Source organism: Schistocerca cancellata, chromosome 4 (genome assembly GCF_023864275.1).
Source record: "Schistocerca cancellata isolate TAMUIC-IGC-003103 chromosome 4, iqSchCanc2.1, whole genome shotgun sequence".
In the NCBI taxonomy this organism is placed as follows: domain Eukaryota; kingdom Metazoa; phylum Arthropoda; class Insecta; order Orthoptera; family Acrididae; genus Schistocerca; species Schistocerca cancellata.
In genome coordinates, this window is record NC_064629.1 from 247,486,794 (window position 1) to 247,511,127 (window position 24,334).

Consider the following 24,334-nt stretch of genomic DNA (forward strand, 5'->3'; position numbering starts at 1 on the left):
CAAAGTACGACTCACGCCCGGTACTCACAGTTTTACTTCTGCCAGTATCTCGTCTCCTACCTTCCAAACTTTACAGAAGCTCTCCTGCGAAACTTGCAGAACTAGAGTTCGAGTCTCGGTCGGGCAAACAGTTTTAATCTGCCAGGAAGTTTCATATCAGCGCACACTCCGCTGCAGAGTGAAAATCTCATTCTGGTCACAAGTTTGTTTGACTGACGAAAAAGGGTAACATCATTTTGAAAATCTTAACTCGGAGACATTGGAAGAAAGACACCGTACGTCTCACGAGAATGTACTTGGATAACTGAAAGAAATGTCTTTCAGGGTTAGAAACTAAAAATATTCTTCGGACCCCTACATATCTGAACAGTTGAGTATAGCTTGTGCATACGAAAATCAGGCAGATAACAACTCGCGCAGAAGAGTATAAGCAGTCTTTCTTCCTGCACTTCATTCCTGAATGGAATGGGAAGAACTGTATGCTACAATAAAAATTATCGTCTGCCTCACACTTCACAGTAGCTCGCAAAGTATAGGTGTAGATACGAAATGCTTTTTACCACGAGCAGCAGCACATCATGTACAGCGACGTGATATGGTGTCAATGAACTCCATTTGAAGTAAATGACATTCTTTTGCGAAGCTGTTCTCAGACTTTGGAGAGCGATTTAGCCACTTGCTGCGAAAAAATACTCTGCCGTTAAAATTACTTGCTAACGAGACAACCTTGTGCAGTTGAGAGTTTCACAAACTTTATTATTACTGTAAGACCTACGTTTCGGGTTATTGAAAGGATTCCCAGCAGCTCAAACGGTCGTAAAGGCGAAACGTGGACACACCACATATAAATGTCCATTAGTAGATGACCGAATAAGTTTGGTCAGATAGTGAGTAACTGATCTTGGCTGCGTGTGCAGTCAGCACACTACTGGCTTTATTTGTGTTCTCACACTTACGTAGTTTCTAGAATAGCAAGAGCTGCACATTCTTCCAACTGTCCACTACATAGTTACATTGTCTCACACATGGCACAGCCATAGCATCATTGCATCGCTAGCACCCCATGAAAGAAGATAATGTGAGGCCACTGTACCTTCTGTGTTCACGTCCTCTATGCAAAAGAAATCGTTGTATGCGCTGAAGCGACAACAGCAACAGTCTTCACAGAGGATATGTTGAGTGCAGTCCTCGGGCAATCTCTTCCGTACTGTACTGTGGGACGCAAGTGAAGTGTTCCACTGATGGTGCCTCTAAGGTGCACTCCTCCACCGCAGAGCTTAGTTACTCGAGGAAAATAGCTGCTTGCAAGTATATTGCAAAATATTACCTATTTACAAGTTCGATGCAGTGGTCACTTTATATCTAATTGCTGGGAAGGCTAGCTATATGACAAGTTAGTGACGGAAAGAGTCAGATTTCACTATTACGGTGTTCAGTATGCATCAATGATACTCTGGCAACTCAAATCAACAAACCAAGCACATGGCAAAGAACGCAAATATTGCGCTCTTAAAAATATAACGTTCTCAATAATGAAACTTCACATCATAATCGCACACTTGCAAGGGCAAAAGTTGAACAAGAGATTCACATGAACATACACTCCTGGAAATGGAAAAAAGAACACATTGACACCGGTGTGTCAGACCCACCACACTTGCTCCGGACACTGCGAGAGGGCTGTACAAGCAATGATCACACGCACGGCACAGCGGACACACCAGGAACCGCGGTGTTGGCCGTCGAATGGCGCTAGCTGCGCAGCATTTGTGCACCGCCGCCGTCAGTGTCAGCCAGTTTGCCGTGGCATACGGAGTTCCATCGCAGTCTTTAACACTGGTAGCGTGCCGCGACAGCGTGGACGTGAACCGTATGTGCAGTTGACGGACTTTGAGCGAGGGCGTATAGTGGGCATGCGGGAGGCCGGGTGGACGTACCGCCGAATTGCTCAACACGTGGGGCGTGAGGTCTCCACAGTACATCGATGTTGTCGCCAGTGGTCGGCGGAAGGTGCACGTGCCCGTCGACCTGGGACCGGACCGCAGCGACGCACGGATGCACGCCAAGACCGTAGGATCCTACGCAGTGCCGTAGGGGACCGCACCGCCACTTCCCAGCAAATTAGGGACACTGTTGCTCCTGGGGTATCGGCGAGGACCATTCGCAACCGTCTCCATGAAGCTGGGCTACGGTCCCGCACACCGTTAGGCCGTCTTCCGCTCACGCCCCAACATCGTGCAGCCCGCCTCCAGTGGTGTCGCGACAGGCGTGAATGGATGGACGAATGGAGACGTGTCGTCTTCAGCGATGAGAGTCGCTTCTGCCTTGGTGCCAATGATGCTCGTATGCGTGTTTGGCGCCGTGCAGGTGAGCGCCACAATCAGGACTGCGTACGACGGGGCACACAGGGCCAACACCCGGCATCATGGTGTGGGGAGCGATCTCCTACACTGGCCGTACACCACTGGTGATCGTCGAGGGGACACTGAGTAGTGCACGGTACATCCAAACCGTCATCGAACCCATCGTTCTACCATTCCTAGACCGGCAAGTGAACTTGCTGTTCCAACAGGACAATGCACGTCCGCATGTATCCCGTGCCACCCAACGTGCTCTAGAAGGTGTAAGTCAACTACCCTGGCCAGCAAGATCTCCGGATCTGTCCCCCATTGAGCATGTTTGGGACTGGATGAAGCGTCGTCTCACGCGGTCTGCACGTCCAGCACGAACGCTGGTCCAACTGAGGCGCCATGTGGAAATGGCATGGCAAGCCGTTCCACAGGACTACATCCAGCATCTCTACGATCGTCTCCATGGGAGAATAGCAGCCTGCACTGCTGCGAAAGGTGGATATACACTGTACTAGTGCCGACATTGTGCATGCTGTGTTGCCTGTGTCTATGTGCCTGTGGTTCTGTCAGTGTGATCATGTGATGTATCTGACCCCAGGAATGTGTCAATAAAGTTTCCCCTTCCTGGGACAATGAATTCACGGTGTTCTTATTTCAATTTCCAGGAGTGTATTTTAGAGGTAAAGTCGCAATCTCATCAATCATTGGAAAATAAATAAATAGCCTCGGAAATCACATCAAATCAGCGAAAGATCAGAGAAAACATTTTACTGGGCAGAAGCGGTTGACGAGATTGCAAGATACGATCCCGGCGTGGGTGGTGAAATGATCTGAACGCAACTATAATGCAGAAACCCGCGACTTGATGTCTCCCAGCCAAACAAACAAATTACTTCCACCAGACGAGACACAGTTTAATAATAAGAACCATTTACTTTACCTGCAACTAAACTAAACTAACGTGGTCGTTCCACTTTATATCTCTAAACATACGAACTGCTACCGAAAATTTCCGAGTATTTGAATACGACATGCAAATAACCAGCAGTACAAACTACCGTCGCTAGGTGGTATAACTGTGTCCTTCAACTGCCAATCTGCTACACAAACTCATTGTTGAGTTCATCAGTCGAAACGTTGTTGCCGATTTCTTCACACCGTGTTCTACTGTGAATACAAATTTCTAAGCGGCTGACTCGAAGGAACGAATGATCGATATGATGTTTTGTTTCAACCTCTGCAAAAGTACAGTTGAGGCCCTCTGCATGTTTATGGAGGTTTTTGGTATGCAAGCTTTGAGCCAAGCGACGACATTCGAGTGATTTAAGCGATTTAAAGATGGCCGATAGTCTGTAGATGATGACGAAGACTCGGACCGATTGTCACCATGCAAAAACCCGGAAACGATTGCGAAAGTGCGTGAAGTCATCCACAACGACAGATGACAGACAACTCATGATGTCTACGAAATCATTGGAATTTCGTACGAGATATGTCAACACATTCTAGCAGTTGAATTGACCATGAAACGAATTGCAGCAAAGTTCGTTCCTTGTCTTTCGAACGCCGATCAACGAGACCATTATGTTCAGGTATGGACTGAACTCCAAACAATAGTTCTAGATGGTCCAAATTTCCTATCCTGTGCCGTAACTGCCTATGAATCAGCGGGGTACAGCTATGATACCGAAACACGCCAGTTGGTCGACAGCGCAACGGCGGCCCGGACAGTCACCCATCCTAGTGCTAACCACACCCGACAGTACTTAACTTTGCGAATCTGACCGGAACTGGTGTATCCACCTCGGCACGGTATTTGATACGTTCTTTAAATCATACTAAAGCCAATGTACAGTAGCTACACTAACAACAAGACAAAATTTTAGCTTTATTTTCAGTTTATGCAATTTATAACGTATTTACTACATTGACACATTTAATCTGGTCTGTGCAATATTTTCCATCAACATAGTTCATTTAAGTAATTATACAATAATTAATTTCCATTAAATCTACTAACAAATTTATAGTAATTTTTTGGGGGGAGGGCGAGACGCAACCTTGACAGGTCTGCCAGGGGCGCAGGATCTCCCCAGTACGGCCACGACAGAGACTTCCTGCGCAGAATTCCGTATCTCTTGCTTTCGAAACAGAATTTTTGTGAATATACGCGTTCTTCCCTATCAACGGAAGCTGCATGTGTTGACTTTTAATTGTGAAAAATCATTTAACGCAACAATGTGAATGCTAATTTGCAGCCACAAGGCTACCAGCAATGGAAGACGTTTTCCAGTCAAGACAAAAGTGGAGTTCTTTAATGAGTCAGACACAGTCATAAAAAAAAAAAAAACTTCAAGAGGCGTCGAGCTTCGTTTAGCCCTATATACAGGATGAACCCGAATTCCACAGACGAAATTTTCGGAGGCTGTTCAGATATATTTTCTGAGTATTTTGGTATAAAGGACGGGTAGTCTCCGGTTGCTCGTTACATAGTAATTGCATTTAGTTTGATTTCTAACGCCCATTTGTATTTGTCTCTGCACAACACTGAAAAGATCCGCATGATAGTCCCAGTGTTGATGGTATGCGTTGTGTCTCTTGTTTAGGGGAAAAAAACTTGTTCCATTCAGTCACAGTATCTGCTGTTGACAACTTTATTCTTCGCCCTCAATCTTGCCTTAGTGCTGCTCTGTACAGTCTTGGTTTAGTTTTTCCGGCAGTGTTACTTGTCTGATAACTGTGATACACAACAGTATGGATAGGTTTACTTATTATGAGTTGGCCAATACGCATCTTGTATATGGACTCACTGCATGCAGAACAAGAGCTGAGCAACGACGCTATGTCGAACGGTTTGTTACCGCAGCGACAGCAATCACACCACAGCGTACGTATTTGGTTTGATGGTTGTTATATTACTTTCTCTTTTGTTTTGAACAGATTTGTGATTGCATATTACAGGATTTTTTACTGATGTGAAGGTATTTTCTAAGAAAAAAAACCGAAAAATTTCATAATTACATTATTACTTTGTAACAAGCCACTGGAGATTATGAGTTCTGACGCCAAAATACTCAGAAAATATCCCTGAACAACATTCGATGTTTTTTCGGTGGAATGGCTTACAAGTGATGTAAGCTCCCAAGGTTATTTCGTTCTATTTCCATTTTTTTCATTCACTTATACTTTGGACGAAGAAAGATTTATTTTCAAGGAGATTGCCCGAATGGTGTGAGTGAATCAGAGGTGACTGAGAGAGCTTTTGGATCGTTGCCTCGGTTGGTATTTATGGCAAACAGCTCACTTCTCACGTGCTCAAAACATCTTTTTCTAGAAAGAGGAAGTAACGTAGCATCACGAATGAAAATTAAAAATTGAATATTTCTCGCGCAGGTTGACAAAATTTGCTTACGCACAACAAGGAAAGCGAAGAGAGATGTGTGGAACAGGCATGTTCAGATTGTTATACCAAAGACAGTTTGCCGAGAATTTTATTGTTTAATGGTAACAGACAATCGCAGAAGCTATAATATTTTTTTTTCTTCGAAAGTTCTCTTTCATTATATTTCAGTAACGGCACTATGCAACTGATCGTTGCATAAGTTTATAACAGTGGCAAGTATCCCTCCAAACGGTGCTAAAAGGGGTGTCAAGTGTCAACCGATGTTTATGTCTCTTAATAGCAGAAGTATTTCCATGATTTAATTGTTCTTTTATTTCATAATTTTATAATTTTGATAGTTAATAATTTCATTAACTCTGTGCAGAGGAAACAGATGTGCAGTTGCACTTAATTTTGCGATTATGGATAAATCAAAATAAATTTCAGCCAGAAAAGTTGCTGTTGTTTCTTTGCTTCTCAATGAAAAGTGATACAGGCAGCGAGAAATGGATAAAAATTAAAACAGAAGATTTCGCAGAAAACTGGGTAGTATCAAGATTTGATAAGAAGGAACTGTTCAGACGCAACAACAGGGCAACTGTGAATCAAAAGAATAATTTACCCTAGACCAATGAGAAAACTTGTAACAATGATCACGGACTTTTCCCACCAAATGAAACATTTAGGTGTCGGTGTGTCAGCCGTAACGGTAAGGAGAAGATCGCTCCAAGCTGGTTTAAAAGATTGTCATCCGAGGAAATGGCAGATCACATCTGCGATGAAAAATACATGAGCTCAATGAGCCAAGGAACTTCTGGAATGGTTCAAATAGCTCTGAGCACTATGGGACTCAACATCTCAGGTCATAAGTCCCCTAGAACTTAGAACTACTTAAACCTAACTAACCTAAGGACATCACACACATCCATGCCCGAGGCAGGATTCGAACCTGCGACCGTAGCGGTCGCGCGGTTCCAGACTGAAGCGCCTAGAACCGCTCGGCCACCAGGGGCCGTCCTTCTGGAATGATAACTGAGCGAAGACAGGTATATAATTAAGATTAATGAAGGAAATACACCGATGAGCCAAAACATTATGACCACCTGTTTAATAATGTACTGTTCTACTTTTCAAATGCATTACAACAGATATTCTGCTTGACATGGGTTCTACAAGTCCTTGATAGGATTACAGAAGTATGTGGCACCAGATGTGTACGCATAGGTCAGGCAATTCCAATAAATTATGGGACGGTGGTTTACGGGCACGCAGCTGGTGTCCAATATGTTCCAATGCGTACAGATCAGGCACATTTGCTGGCCGAGATATCAATGGGAGCTCACTATAATGCCCCTCAAACCACTGTAGTACGATTCTGTCGTTGCAATGCCAACAGCTATCCTGCTGAAAGATGTCATCGCCATATGTGGAGACTTCAAGCGTGAAGCGATGCAGGTGGTCTGCTATAATGTTCACGTAGTTCACTGCTGTCACAATGCCTTCGATTACCACCACAGATTCCATGGAAGCCCAACTCAGTGTACCCCATAGCATAACTCTGGTCTCACTGGTCTGCATCTGTGGCGTGGTGCATGTTTCGTGCAGCCATTCACTTGGATGATGGCGTGTAAGGATCCAACCATAGGCGTGGTGTAACAAGTAATGCAATTCATTCGCCAGGCGACACGTTTTTATTGATCCACTGTGAAAACGCAGTACTGTGTCCACTGCAATCATAACTGACGATGTCGTGTGAGTGGAGCTCCATGTTCAACGATGACCTTTGAACAGTGTGCCCAGAAACCTTGAGCCTGCACCAGCATTGTACTCTGCTGTCAGACCTGTCGAAGATAGCTACTTATCCTGAATTACGCAGTGGGGGATCCATTGACCTCTCCGTTTTGTGATGAGACGTGATCATCTAATATCATATGGCCTACTCTTTGTTTCACCATTCTTCAGCCATTTTACATTGGTACTCATGATAGTAGTAAGCCAACAGTCGACAAGATTCACGGTTTCAGAGATTCTCGTTTACAGCAGCAGCACCACATCAATGTGCTCTTTGTTCAAACCACTTATATCAGTGGACTTCCGCATTTGCGGTCTGCATCTTCCCTATAATGACCATTCATCTCATTCCGCTTACATTCTTTCCTTACTGTGTCACAAGCCCATGATACCACCAGGAGGTATTCAGCCTCACAGTGGGCAATAGTCATAATGTTTTGGCTCATCAGAGTACATTTTTCCTTTGCTGGTTTTTGTGATAATCTGTTAAGACTAAAGACATTTTAATTCAGTAATAGGCATTTATAAGAACTTCATTTTTTTTATCAGATTCAGACTTTGGTGTTTATGACCAAGGTGTGCTTCACTGGTGAATCCATGGTCACTGTAAAGCAGAAAAACAGTCAGTACATCATTAGGGCTCCAGAAGAAGCATTAGAGGAAGAAAGTATTCAAAAGTAGTGGAGCAAAGACAGAACGAGTGTAATTGTTAGTGTGGGTTGCATACATTCAGGAGCAAACCTATTGTTATGCTAACTGATTTGCGATCCCCTGAGGATAATCGATTCTCCTGAGAAGCCCCCAACCCCTCCCTCCACTTGATTTATGACCCCCTGAGGACAATACATCCTTCTGAGAAACCCCCACCATCCTTATCCCCCTCCCTTCCCCTTAACCTATTGTGCTATTTTTCTCCCCCAGCCTTCCCCTCCACCCTCCCCCACCAGAAAAAAATCTGGAAAATCACTCAGTCTGTGCAGAGCTGTTGGTGAGGAAGGTGCAAATATATCCCTGTTCATTAACTGCACGTCCTAATTATGTAATTACACTGTTGCAGATTGGAGATGTTACCTTGTTGGAAAATTTTCATGTGTGTGTCCACCTTGATGTGCAGGGATCGACTGAACTAGTGCACAATGCCATCACCAGAGGATATCCCACAGCCCAACCCCTTCCCCTCCCACCCAATCCATCCTAAAAAAAAATGGCGGGAAAAATCGTTCAGTTTGTACTGAGCTGGTGGACTGGAAGGATCTCTTGACAGAAAATTCAACTACATGCAGAGGGCATAATAAAGCATTGTTTATTTACAAAATTCAATTTGCATACCAATTCACAGGGATTGGAACTCTTTATATAGCACGAAAAGCTCATCATTCCCTGGAATGCCTGCGAAAGGCAAAGGTCCCGAGTTCGAGTCTCGGTCGGGCACACAGTTTTAATCTGCCAGGAAGTTTCTCATCATTCCCTGCTGTTTATTTAATTTTGGATGATGTAGGCCTTGTAAAATACATCAAAAAAGAAGTAACTACATACATAAATAGGTTGCTTTTTTCTGATTGCACAAAGAATACTGTCACGAGATCGACATCAATATAAAACAGTCACTGCACGTAATTAAACTGTTACATATCACGCTAAACATCTGGCAAAAACCCTTCTGATTGCATCATTCACTGTATGAAATGATAATTAAATCAAGACCCTATGCTGTCAACAGGCATTGATATACTTCAACGGGGTCAGTTGAAAATGTGTGCCCAAGCAGGACTCAAACCCAGGATCTCCTGCTTACATGGCAGATGCTCTACCCATCTGAGCCACCGAGGGCACATAGGATAGTGTGACTCCAGCGATTTATCCCTTGCATGCACCTCATGAGACCCACATTCCCAACTTAATGTCCACACACTACATTCGTAGTGCCCCTGCCCATTACACTCATTACTCGCGGCAGACAATCTTACCAAGTCCCATAAAAGTTTTGGCAATATGTGTGTATCTGCACAGAAGAAGAAGGTCAATGGCCTGTTAGCCTTAACTATATGAAGACTGCATCTGTTCTTTTGGAGATGTCCAAAAGAACAGATACCATCGGTGACCATGCAGCGCTCTAGAATGAAATGATAATTAAATCAAGACCCTACACTGTCAACAGGCGTTGATATACACCAACAGGGACAGTTGAAAATGTGTGTCCCGACCAGGACTCGAACCCAGGATCTCCTGCTTACATGGCAGATGCTCTATCCATCTGAGCCACCGAGGCCATAGAGGATGTGTGACTGCAGGGATTTATGCCATGCATGCTCCCTGTGAGACCCACATTCCCAACTTAATGTCCACATACTACATTCATTGTGCCCCTGCCCATTACACTCATTACTCGTGGCAGACAATCTTACCAAGTCCTGTAAGAGTTCGGGTAGTACGTGTGCATATGCACAGAAGAAGAAGGTCAATGGCCAGTTAGCTTTAACTATATGAAGATGGTATCTGTTCTTTCCTGGTGTCGAGTTAATTAATTAGTCAATAAATTTGGTAGTCCATTTGCACTGTTTCCAAGACAACCACAGCCCAGCATTTTGTGGAGGGCTGGGGATTTACCAGGTATCTGCTAGTTTCGTGAGCACAAAAGAGGGCTTAGTGTGGTTTCTGGTGGCATGCAACAGATGTTCGCTGGTCAGGAAGTAACTACTGGAGAGAGAGAGAGAGAGAGAGAGAGAGAGAGAGAGAGAGAGAGAGAGAGAGAGAGAGAGATGTGTTTTTACAGGAATTTCCCAGTACTGAATATCAAAGTAGTTGTATTTCCTGCAATGGGATCCTTCCAGTACACCAGCTCAGCACAGGCTGAGCGATTTTTCCCTCAACTTTTTTCTGGTAGGGTTGGGGTAGGAGGGGGCAAGGTGTGGGGAGGGGGTGATGTATCCACTGGTGGTGGCATTGTGCATTAGCTCAGTCAACCCCTCCATGTGAATGTGAGCACACACTCTGATATTTTCCAACAAGACAACTCCTCCATTCGGCAGCAGTGTATTATGTAATTAGGATGTGTAGTTGCTGGACAGGGTAATATTTGCACCTTCCACAGCAACAGCTCTGCACAGACTGGTGGTTTACCCACCAGTTTGTTCTGGGGTTTGGGGGGAAATGGGGGAGAGGAAGGCTGGTGATTTCCCAGAGTGGGAGGGTTAGGGGGAAAAGTAGTGCGATAGGTTAAGGGGAAGGGGGGTTGGGGAAGGGCAGGAGGGTTTTCTCAGAAGGGTGTGTTATCCCCAGGTGGGGATCATAAATCAAGTGGAGGGGACAGGCATGGGGTTTCTCATAACGACTGATTATCTACTGGGGTTCATAAATCAGTTAGCATAAAAATAGTCTTGCTCCTGAATGTACTCGTGTGCAACCTGCACCAACAAATTGTGCTTGTTCTCTATTTGTTCCACTACTTTCAACACTGTATGAAAAGCATCCAGCATCAGTAATGGTGTACTGTGTGAAGTCTGTTAAGGAAACTGCCAATCTGCATATTGATGAAGGCACATTGAAGCAGGGACAGTACAAGAAAATGTTACCACAAATCAGTAAGTGGTGCCCTACTGAAGTTGGCATCATCATACATGACAGTGCGCAATATCACTAATCAAAGAGTGTACCCAGGCTATTGGAAGAAAGTTAACTGAGAGTTTCGTTCTGGCTTGGAAAAATTCCTGATATAAACCACATAGAAACATATGGGGTGTTGCGAAGAGAAAAATCAAGAAATCTGTAGTTATAACACAGGAAAAACTGATTCAAAAGTAAGTTGATATATGGAATAACGCTATTTCAATAGAAAAATCTTGTGAAAATTTGAAAGAGTATATCAAGGAGGATAAATAGGTTAGTAAAAATGAAAATGACATTTAGTATTAATTGCTTCGATTTTAAGGCTACTTTTGCAATATTGTAATTGTTTTACTAAGGGAAGTTGAGTCCAATACTTGGAGTACGTCTGTAATATGCTAAGATCTTAAATGAACTACTTTTCAAGTATCAGATACTCGTAACCATTGCTTATGTCGTCAATCCAAAAGGATCCGATATTGATTTTGTTTCTGACATACAAGCGACGTCAGCTCAGCAAATATGGTGGCAGCTTGAAACAAATCGTAATGGAGCAACATACACATGTCAGCAAACAGTTTTTATCACCCTGATATGTCGTGCACGTGCGTTGCTATTGTAACTGTTCCCGTACCGATCGGAAGGTTACGCCTGCCGTTGTATGTAAATAAACACATAGTTACCATGAGCACTACTTATGGGTAGAACGCAGCACTCGAATGGATTCCAGCATTTCAGTTGAAAGTAACGCAACGTTTGCTACACATCAGAGACGTCTGTAGAACAGTAGGGTGAATATCTGTCATACCACGATCGACAATCGCGACCAATGATCGGGTTGCACCATCACGTTATGGGGAGAACGCTTGTTCTCGTTAACCAAGGAATTTGAGGAGTCAAAGTTATGTGGTGTTGGGATGCAATCGGTACCAATCGACAGATGGTGTTGAGGACTTACACCTCGCAGACCGTCCACATTCTACAAGTGGGCAGGATGATCGATGTCTACGACTTTTGAGTCAAAGGAACCGTGGTCTGAGTGCTCCAGAACTAAATTCGGAGTACGAAGAGGCTGCAGGACGTCATGTATCGCATTAAAGTGTTGGGAGACGACTACACGGTGCGAATTTCCACTCCCGACGACCATAGCCCGCACCATGTAGATCATCACAACCCAATGAACTCCGTTACAGATGGACAAGAAATAATAGAGAACGGACGCCCCAGGATTGGCGTCAGGTGTTGTTTGCAGACAAATTTCGGATCTTTTTGCACCCTGATAATCGCAAACATTTTTGGAGGCAAGCTGGCAATATCGAACGCCTCCAACACTGTCACACATGTGTAACAAAGTGATGGTGGAGTCATTTTCTGAAGTGACATTACATGGGGCTACCGTATACGTCTCGTGGATGTTAAGGGCAATCTCTGTACTCTAATGTAGAGGGAGAGAAGATTCTACAGTCAATTGTGGGGTCATATCGCCAAAATTTTGTTAGCCGTTCGCCTTGATGGATGATAAATCGTGCGCTCGTCCTGTTGTTCTCGTGAACACGTTCCTTCAGGATGCTAGGATCACCAGAATGGAGTGGCCTGAATGATCCCCAGGCATGAACCGAATCTAGCATGTGTGGGATAGATTGAGATGAGCTGTTTTTGGACGTCGACAACAACCACGTAATCTTCACTACTTACGCAGAATTGCCATTGACGAGTGAGATAATCTGGACCAGGGCTGGCATGATGATATGATTGATAGCATGCCACGGCTGGCCGGGGTGGCCGAGCGTTTCTAGGCGCTTCAGTCTGGAACCGCGCGACCGCTACGGTCGTAGGTTCGAATCCTGCCTTGGGCATGGATGTGTGTGATGTCCTTAGGTTAGTTAGGTTTAAGTAGTTCTAAGTTCTAGGGGATTGATGACCTCAGAAGTTAAGTCCCAGAGTGCTCAGAGCCATAGCATGCCACGGGGGTGTTCCACCACGTATTGACGTTGCTCAAGATTGCTGAGAAAAACCACTCATGGGAAACAGGCGATTTTGTCGCTACCGGAATGTTTCTTTAATTGGTGATCGGGACACACTGCAGATGATTATGTCATCAGAGCCAATTTTTGTTTTCTGTGCCACGAACTTCGAAATGAAAGGGTGATACAAAGCTATTGTTGATGTGTGTTTCTAAATCTAATGTTCGAGCCTTTCTTCAGAATACTTTGAAGTAGAGAAAAAAGGTATATAAGATTTGTCCCACACACCTTCCCTCCCGAACAAATACAACGACGCATGCACGCCTGCCGCGACTTGACTGAAACGCAAAATGCGGACAGTTACATTCCTGGAAATGGAAAAAAGAACACATTGACACCGGTGTGTCAGACCCACCATACTTGCTCCGGACACTGCGAGAGGGCTGTACAAGCAATGAACACACGCACGGCACAGCGGACACACCAGGAACCGCGGTGTTGGCCGTCGAATGGCGCTAGCTGCGCAGCATTTGTGCACCGCCGCCGTCAGTGTCAGCCAGTTTGCCGTGGCATACGGAGCTCCATCGCAGTCTTTAACACTGGTAGCATGCCGCGACAGCGTGGACGTGAACCGTATGTGCAGTTGACGGACTTTGAGCGAGGGCGTATAGTGGGCATGCGGGAGGCCGGGTGGACGTACCGCCGAATTGCTCAACACGTGGGGCGTGAGGTCTCCACAGTACATCGATGTTGTCGCCAGTGGTCGGCGGAAGGTGCACGTGCCCGTCGACCTGGGACCGGACCGCAGCGACGCACGGATGCACGCCAAGACCGTAGGATCCTACGCAGTGCCGTAGGGGACCGCACCGCCACTTCCCAGCAAATTAGGGACACTGTTGCTCCTGGGGTATCGGCGAGGACCATTCGCAACCGTCTACATGAAGCTGGGCTACGGTCCCGCACACCGTTAGGCCGTCTTCCGCTCACGCCCCAACATCGTGCAGCCTGCCTCCAGTGGTGTCGCGACAGGCGTGAATGGAGGGACGAATGGAGACGTGTCGTCTTCAGCGATGAGAGTCGCTGCTGCCTTGGTGCCAATGATTGTCGTATGCGTGTTTGGCGCCGTGCAGGTGAGCGCCACAATCAGGACTGCATACGACCGAGGCACACAGGGCCAACACCCGGCATCATGGTGTGGGGAGCGATCTCCTACACTGGCCGTACACCACTGGTGATCGTCGAGGGGACACTGAATAGTGCACGGTACATCCAAACCGTCATCGAACCCATCGTTCTACCATTCCTAGACCGGCAAGGGAACTTGCTGTTCCAACAGGACAATGCACGTCCGCATGTATCCCGTGCCACCCAACGTGCTCTAGAAGGTGTAAGTCAACTACCCTGGCCAGCAATATCTCCGGATCTGTCCCCCATTGAGCATGTTTGGGACTGGATGAAGCGTCGTCTCACGCGGTCTGCACGTCCAGCACGAACGCTGGTCCAACTGAGGCGCCAGGTGGAAATGGCATGGCAAGCCGTTCCACAGGACTACATCCAGCATCTCTACGATCGTCTCCATGGGAGAATAGCAGCCTGCATTGCTGCGAAAGGTGGATATACACTGTACTAGTGCCGACATTGTGCATGCTCTGTTGCCTGTGTCTATGTGCCTGTGGTTCTGTCAGTGTGATCATGTGATGTATCTGACCCCAGGAATGTGTCAATAAAGTTTCCCCTTCCTGGGAAAATGAATTCACGGTGTTCTTATTTCAATTTCCAGGAGTGTATTTTCTGGAAAAAATATCACGGGTTCCGTCGCTTGGCGTTAGCAATATGTACCTACCACAAAGCGAGGAACTGCAGAAACTCACATGAAGTGTTAACGCTTCCATGACATAACTAACATTCACCTCCTTGTGACGCTCGAACTGAATAATATCCCAAAGAACTTTCCTGACGGTTTCACGTGATTTTATGAACGCTCTGTGCGTTGCACCCAAGTGGGGGGCGTGGGGAGGCCATATAGAACATTTGAAGCATTGAAACTACTATCTAAACTTTTCTCTAGTTTTTATTAATCCAGTCTCTAAACGTTTTTGACTGATGGGGCCATGCAACAGAACTGTAACCCAGTATATTTTGTTTTCTATGATGAAGTACTCTTTCTGCGAAGAAAGTTGAATATCAGGACACAACTACATATACGTATGTACTCCGCTACTGTACAGTGATGGGTAAAAGATACTTTGTAACAATATTATCATTTTATGTTATATTCCGTTTTCGTACTAAGCGAAGAAAAAATGCTCTCTGTTTTAATTAAAATCTGACCGATTTAAACTGATGGACAAGGATACAGGTACATCTATAATTGGACTCAGATGGACAGTGAGAATGGTACACCTATAATTAATCAATAGTTATTAATTAAATCTAAGCTGTTTAAAGCACTGAAGAAGACATTTTGGTAATTTGTGTGGTTTTGACAAGAGTCACTGCAGCCTTCCAAATGTCTGAATAACCCTTTTTGCAGTGCAGAACGCTGCAAGACGTGCTGGAAGAGAGTCAGTAAAGTTATGGAGGATACCAATAGGGATGCAGACTCGAGTGCCGAGGCTACCTGTGCTAGGTTTCTCGGTTGAGGATCCACGGCATGAACAGAATCAAGGTGGTCCTACAGATTCTCGATTCAGTTCAAATACGGACAGTTTGGGGGCCAGGGGAGTTCGATAAACTCATTCTGGTGCTCCTCAAATCGCGCACGTACACTGCGAGCTGTGTGGTAAGTTGTATTGTCCTGCTGGTAGATGCCATCATATCAAAAATTGGTTGGTTGATTTGCAGGAGGGAACCAAACAGTGGGGTCATCAGTCCCATCGGATTAGGAAAGGATGGGGAAGAAATTCGGCCATGCCCTTTCAAAGGAACCATACGACATTTGCCTGAAGCGATTTAGGGAAATCACGGAAAACATAAATCAGGGTGGCCAGACGCGTATTTAAACCATCGTCCTCCAGAATGCGAGTCCAGTGAGCTAACCACTGCGCCAACTCGCTCGGTCATCATGCCGAAGGAAAACAAACTGCATGCAGGGGTGAACATGGTCCCCAAGGACAGATGCATACTTGTGTTGATCCATTGTGCCTTCTAGAATGACGAGGTCACTCAGGGAATACCACGAAAACATTTCCTAGAACATAGCGCTCCTTCTATAATGATTATGTTAATTGAGGGTACTCGGTGAGTGATAACTAAGATTACGCAGTGTTGGGGAACATGTTGCCACTGGATTGTGTGAGAGAGAGGGTAAATAAACTGGAGGACAGAGCGCTTGCTACGTAGCGTCCCTGGTGACGTGGAAATACATCAGCCACGTAAGAAGACGGCCGCTGGTCGATCCCAGAAGTCAAAACGGAGAGCTGTGATTGTCCCAAAACACATGGAAGCACTTCTCTACCCTGTGCCAAGGTAACAAAGCGGCAGTCGGAAAGGTATGGCGAAGCTGAGCGGTTGCGTGTCGACCGTAGGTCCTGCTGATAACTGTAGAGTATGCCTTATCCTTTAAACTGTGGCGCTGTTTAGAGTCTGTTAAATGTAGCCGTCACTATTTTGGTGCGATATGCGAGTTTAAGACCGTTGTAATCTGCATACGGCGCAGAAGGAGGATAAGCGATTGTGTAAACCTGTTTTGTAAACCACCACAAAGAAAATTACTAGAATAAAGAAATGCCATCCCTTCAAAAAGAACGTGCTCGCTATTATTCGACTACTAACTCCTGTCAGACCTCACACCATTCTACACCGTTACAGCTTTCAACTAGATCCTGAGTTTGGCGAATCCATGACCAAGACTTCTACTGTGCAGAGGGAACATCATCATCTGAAAGACACAGGTCAACGTATACCCGGTACCCACAGCGAGATACAACGGCCGTGCATGTCTCCATCATCAACCTCGCCGATTTCAGACGATCTACCAACAGGTTCTGTGGCCGGTCTTGCTAACGCAAGGGGAGTGTTAAACCTCCTTGTTCTCTTCCAGACGTTTGACGCCGAACCTGCCAATCTGATGGAGCACAAAACATGATTCATCTGGAAAGGCCACCTGTCACCACTTAGTGGAAGTCCTGTTGTGCTATTGGTGTGCCAATTCCAGCTTTTGTCACCGACGAACAGCAGTCAGCATGGGTGCATGAACCAGGCGAAGGCACATACGCAGCAACGTTCGCTGAAAGGTCGTCGAGGAGACACTGTTGGTAGCCCCTTTGTTCATCTGGGCGGTCAGTGGCTCAACAGTTGCACTTCTGTTCGCCCATACACACCTCTGCAGCAATTGTTCCCCCTGACATCTCTGGCCCATGGTGCACCATAGGTGACTCAGCATTGATTTTGGATAGCGCCATTTTGCCACGCACGGTATACTTCAACTACGGTGGCATGTGAATAGTTTACAGACTTAGCTATATCGGAAACGCTTCCAACATTGGCTCGAAGCCAATAATCAAGCGTTTTTTGACGTTAGATAAATCGCTCCGGTTCGCCATTACGACAATGACTGTACTGTTTCCGCATCCCCCAACACTCTTTCTAGGTATAACCTTCACTGCTGCTCTGCCACCAGCCATCTATGAGTGACGTTGGCGTCGAACGTAGGCAGTGGTCACATTAATGTGAATGGACTGTGTAATATCTACTATATATACCTAATAGAACAGTGTGATTTGAAATTTTAAAATACATCCAGTACCAGTGTCCTCTGGCAGCTGTAACGTGGGTTACCTACATCTAAATCCACAAAGAGACTCCTCAAACCACCATACGCTACAAGGTGGAAGGTACCTTGTACAATTGTTAGACATTTCCCTTTCTGTTCCACTCGCAAATGGAGCGAGGGAGAAACCATTGTCGATATGCCTTCATACGAGCCCTGATTTCCCTTGTCTAGTCTTCGCGGTCCTTACGTGAGATGTACAGGGTGAGCACAAAGTCTTGCACTGATTATAACAATTTATTACATAATAACCGTTTATTACAGAATAATAGCTTACATTTGATGCCGTTACATAGGTTAGCGTTACTAGTTTTTTAAGACCACTTACGTTAGTGGTGTGTGTGTGTTACCTTCATGAAGCATCGCTATTCAGTCGTTGCTCCAATAATGCTTATTGTTTGTGTTTTGCTGTATAGTTAACCCTTAACTTCAGACTAGACTCCCTTCAAACTGACCTTGTATGAAATTTCACATTAAAAGCATTTCGTTTGCAGTGAGAAGCAAACCTTTTGTGCCGTAATAAAAACAAGACAAAAAGTATTTGTTCCGGCTAACTCCACCTACACATTGCAAAAATGAAATTGTAGATACCTGCCCAGTCAGCAAATAGAATTCGTCTAACAACTCTTAGATACACAAAATATAAGAAAGAAGCTACAATTTTTTTTTCATTTCCCTTTCGTCTGTGGGCTGCCAGGAGGCAGGACTGTCCTTTGAGTCAAAAGGCCTGATTGGCTGAAAGTTGGCTGACAACCCTCCTAGGTGTAAGAGGTGAGTCATGGGCACTCTAAAACTGAGGTATTGTTTGATAGTGCTGTATCGTCGGCTGTCGCCTTTGTTACACGCGCCAACCACGCAGCAAGATGGCTCCATCATCTTCTCCTCCGGAAAGAGGGCTGCTATACCTTCAGCTGTCTTCCACGACCCAGCCACCAACCACACAACAGTGTATCGTTGGCTGCTGCCCTTCCAGTAATCCAACAACACAAGTGCTGGAGATCGTATTGCCGAGGCATCAGGTGACGTTACGCTCGTTGTATACAGAGCAGCTATCGCCGCCACTATGTCGCCTCTGTGAGTCACTCGCCATCACACCTTCCCTGGCTATATACAATGATACCGGGTCATTCTCCAGTTAATCGAAATCGGGAGTTATAGTTCACTGTTCTTTGGGCTTAACGCCGACTGTTACACGGTTCCTCAATCAGAGTTACATTCGCCAAGCGTGCCGTCAGTGGCCCATCAGTCGGGGTCTGTTGCCTCACACTGCATCCAAATCGCCAAGTCATCACGAGTGCACCAGCCATGGACTACGTTCAGGTATGAAAATTTCCCTGCTACGTCAGTAATACCCTGTTAAGACAGACCAGGCAACGTCCCGTCACTACGCTAGCGTAAACGAAGACAGAGCAGACAAGAATATATAAGTAAAGTTTCATTGTACTTTGGCTCTTTGGGCACATCTCTACATTAGTAGCGTGCATCCCACACTCAAGAAACGTCAGATAGTATCACAGGTTTCCGATGTCAGAAGCTAGTGACTCAAATAGTCAGACAAATCTATTCTTCCAGTGCAAAATGCTTACAAGAATTTTTTAGTATGTCCTGCGCGCAGGTATGAAGATCTGATCAGTTTTCAGCTTCGTCAGGGAGTGTTGTGGCTTACTGAGTAAGCCAGTCTTTGATAGGCAAAGGCCTTGTATTGGTTCGTGCTGCTGCTGCCGCCTACGTGGAGGTGACTTGGTGAGGTTTCATTAGACTTAATTAAGTGCATTTGTTTCCGTGGAAACTGGAAGTGGCTCGACTTACAATTAGGAGTTATTCTCCAGGTACGTAACTCTGAACTGACACCTTGCTTGGTGTTTGTGAAGATTTCTGTAGAGGATGCAAGTAACAAATAGAAGGCGATGTATTGACTGATAGCAACGCACGTTTTCTAATCCAGTGGTCGTATCTTGCAACCTTTTGAGCGATGGTAGATTGTGCACATTTGTCATTGGTACTGCAATAGTGACAATTTTAGTCCTGCCTCTCAGACCAATACGAGGCTGTCTTCCCTTATTAAGACCGTTTTACGAGTGTAAGAGTGCCGAGAAGTCATTCGACTTACATTTCCTTGCTAATTAGTCTAATATTTCGTCATGTAAAATGCTACGTGCCGCTCATCACTTGGAATGCGTTGATTCTGACCGCGGACGCGAGGGAGTCTAGGCAAAAAGCCATTGCATCTGGCAGGACGAGACCAGGGAACGTTTTGTTCTTAGATTTACAGCCTACACTGACAAGAAAAAACAATATGACCACTTACTCTATATCGTGTTGGTTCACCTTTCGAACACCACACAGCAGCGCAACGTATTGGGTTTTTTCTTAAGAACTATGTCTCACCACAACCTACGCTGTAGCATCCTTACAAGCTTTTCCGACTGTTTCTGACAATCCTGTGTATTACTAACCAGCCGGCCGCAGTGGTCGAGCGGTTCTAGGCGCTTCAGTCCGGAACTGCGATGCTGCTACGGTCGCAGGTTCGAATCCTGCCTCGGGCATGGATGTGTGTGATGTCCTTAGGTTAGTTAGGTATAAGTAGTTCTAAGTCTAGGCGACTGATGACCTCAGATGTTAAGTCCCATAGTGCCTAGAGCCATTTGAACCATTTGAAATATCTAGTAGTAACTATCCAGATTGATGTGGAGAGGAATGACCACATATAACAAATAGCGGCAAAATCAGAGGCTCGAGTGAGATTCATAGGAAGAATGTTAAGTAAATGTAACTCATTCATGATGAAAGTGGCTTACAATGCGATTATTCGACCGATTATTGAGTGTTGTTCGCCAATCTGTGGTTCTTACCAGATAAGGCTGGTAGAAAAGATAGAGAAGATTGAACGAGGAGCAGCGCGTTTCGTCACGGGATCGTTAATGGGCGCGCGAGAAATGCCAAGATGCTCAATAAACTTCAGTGGCAGACGTTACAAGAGGGGCGTTGTTCATCGCGGAGAGGTTTACAATTGAAATTTCGAGAGAGCACTTTTCGGGAAGATTGGGACGTGTTACTTCCTTCCACATACATCTCGCGAAATGACCACGACGAGAAAATTTGAGAAATTAGAGCGAATGCAGAGGCTTACTGACAATCGTTCTTCCCATGCGCCATTAGTGAGTGGAACAAGGTAGGGAGGTTCAGTTAGTGGTACCAGAAGTACCCTCTGCCCCGCGCCATTAGGTGACTTGCGGAGTATGATGTAGATGACTTGCACCAGGCCAATGAGCCACACAAAATTATTATTATTATTATTATTATTTTTATTATCATTAAATAATAATATACACATAATAAAGTTTTTACGGAACCCTCAGAGCGAGAGTCCTTTTCACATTTGTCCCTGTGGTTTTATTTTTTTTTGTTTATTATTTTTTTAAAAGATACTCGGACAGCTACTTTTTGTAGTTAGTGTTACATTTTTCTGTTGCCCTGAGTGCACGGTTTTTCTCCGAAACACACGTGATGCCCTCTTCGTCAGCACACATCCAGCTCGGTAGGACGTACCAGTAGGTTTCTACCGGCAGCGGGACCTGGGAATATACACAACCTCCGGCCAGCCGTGTGCTTTGAAGGTTAGCAAACACACGAACAGCCGCGAGCTGCTGACACAGTCTGCACCCAAAGTACTTTCCTCATACAGTGAAGGAGGTGGCGCAGCGATTAGGATACCAGACTCGTGTCTGGCCATTTAGATTTAAGTTTTCGGCGATTTCTGTAAATCGCTTACGGCAAATGCCGGGATGACAAGCCCGACTTTCACACTTAATCCGAACTCGGAATCCAAGGACCTCGCCGTTGAAAAACCTTTAACCAGTGTTTAACTTCCAGCACTTTGTCAGTAACGGTGCATGAGAGACATTTCACCTTTCAGACAAACCTCTCTTGGGACTGGGTGGACTGTGTGTGAAATGAGTATAGAGGTCAAAGTCAGATGCTGATCTACAGCGACAAACGCTTTGAGGTGATTCCCTGAGCAAAATACAAGTCGTTAGTTACATCCAGCTGAAGTCTCTTAATGTCAGCGGTGGCAATCATAGCTCGCATAATGTTTTCTAGCTTGTTTTGCGCAGGGTTCGTTACATTTTTACCCCATACGGTAAAAATGTAAATTCGTTTGGCTTGAATGGCTGAGAGTGATGTTCAGTCATCTCTTTGTAAAATGTGAAGCCTAGCGTGAAAGCAAGCGAAAAAAATTCGGCATCTGACCGGGATTCGATCCCACGACCTTACTGTCTCCAACTCGCATTTTATCACTAGATCACCAAGCTCGACACCTTACAACGTACTTGCCTTTGCTAAATTTAAGTAGCTACGCTTATCTGTAAATTACCAGCCAGGATAGGCGAGAGCGCTAACGCGCTGCTTCCTGGACTCGGGTAGGCGCGCCGGCCCCCGATCGAATCCGCCCGGCGGATTAACGACGACGGCGGGTGTGCCGTGGTTTTTAGGCGGTTTTCCACATACTAATACGTGAATACCGGGCTGGTCCCCACGTCCCACCTCAGTTACACGACTCGCAGACATTTGAAACACATTCACACTATTTCACGATTTACACTAGACGCAGACAGCTGGGGTACACTAATTCCGGGCCGGGGAGTATGGGGTGGCGGCAGGAAGCGCATCCGGCCACCCCATAAGGTGACCGTGCCAAATCCGTACTTAACCCTGCCGACCCTGCGCACAATACGGGTTAAGGCAGTAGCGAAAGAAAGAGAGACACTTATCTGTAAATTAGCAGCCCATACATATGTTTAATCTATCTTTGTTTATTCTTTGCTATTTGCATATGACCTACCATCTAGGTCACAGACAGGTCTGTTTTATTTCCATTTGCAATTTCACATTGGCGCTAGGTTACAGCACATAAATAACTCACCAATTCAATCAGTCAGTCAGATAAACGTTTTAGTGTTTATGCTCTGCAACATCAATATTAATAAAATGATGCTAATCTAAAGCTATTCTCATTAAAGTTGCTTTCTGAGAAGAAGAAATAGGGGAAAGATTTATTAAGAAGAAGAAAGACGACCGATGTTATAACGCATAAGAAGTAACTGCCACCAAGGCCGACCTTTTGAAACTTGAAGCCGTGCTCTCCTGCTCGGCTGTTGCTTTTATTGTACTAGTGTATATCTAATGCTAATAATGTAATACGGATAAAGTAATACAATAACATAAAATCTAATCTGTCAGTTGTACAACTATTTTCACAAGACTATTGTTGGTCAAAAACCGATCACGATGTAGACTATCCACAAGGGATGGTCGCCATCTTGTGCCCAAGGCACACTGTAATCCCTCCCATTCTGCACCTGCCATACGAGGACAAGTAATGGACTCCCAGTAACAATCTGTGTCATCCCGCGCCACTGGTCGGAGACTAGCAGCACCCAGACTAAGGACTTACCGTCATATACACAGGCTACCGTTAACACCACACCACAAACAACTAGTTTGGAGTGGTGCTGTGACTGTGAAGCATGGACTGCTAATGATTGGCGTCTCAATGTGATCACCGATGAATCGCAATTCTGCACTACCCCGAATGGCCATCGTCGGCGAAGATGGCTGCGAGTTAGGGAGACGTCTCATTCTTCTAATGTTTTGGAGAGGAACAGCGATGTTACTGGTGACTTTATGGTGTGGAGTCATCGGGCACGATTTCAGATCACAGCTGCTAGTGACTGAGAGAACTCTCACGGCACGGTGAAACGTCACCGTACGTTGTTTATACGAACTTTTGGATAAAAACATAGGTCGTCTGCACGCTAAGGCTCTAGGGAAACGGTTGCATTTTTCCTTACCAATACTCAAGAATGTCGCAATTAATATCTCTTCTGTTGGAAAAACCAAATTTAAGGTCGAATTGAAAACTTCAGGCAAGCCTAATTTCTTAGTCAACACTGTAGCAGTGAAGTCTAAAAAACATGTAAGTTTGCATTCCTTCTTTCGTTGTTCGCTAACTGAAAGTAATTAAAAAAGTAGATACAGAACTTGAAGAAGCGGAGACTTTGGAAGTCGTGCAATCTATCGTTCCAGTTTTGGATTTTCGCAGATTTACGAATAGATATGATAAAGAAGAAATAGTAAAACCGCAGACCTGCTTGTTAACTCTCAGACTTTACCGGAAGTTTTGCCTATTCATGGAACTAGATGTTTTGCATATCATTATGTCAGGCAGTGCATTAATTGCCGCTGTGACAGGGGAAAACACTCATCCACGAATCTGTCCTATCCTGAATGTCATATACGGCGACGAGCCCAAGCACTACCTACGTTCAATAACATTCATTTCAGGAATGCGCTGACTGTTGCTCGCGTGCCAACTTCCATGTCCGTCACTGCGGAAAATAACTTTTCTTGCCTTCGCCGATCATTGCTGGTCCGCCAAATTTCAGCGCTCCAGTTTTTCAAGAGACACACA

At 45.2% G+C, this 24,334-nt stretch overlaps 1 protein-coding gene and 1 non-coding gene across 2 annotated transcripts in view; both read right to left on the reverse strand.

The window, feature by feature from the left end:
• Positions 1 to 24,334, reverse strand: part of LOC126184059 (uncharacterized) — a 211,081-nt gene that overhangs the window by 104,735 nt on the left and 82,012 nt on the right. The window lies entirely within an intron of this gene.
• Positions 9,720 to 9,793, reverse strand: Trnat-ugu (transfer RNA threonine (anticodon UGU)). Its single transcript has one exon. It is a non-coding gene; the product is annotated as a tRNA-Thr (tRNA).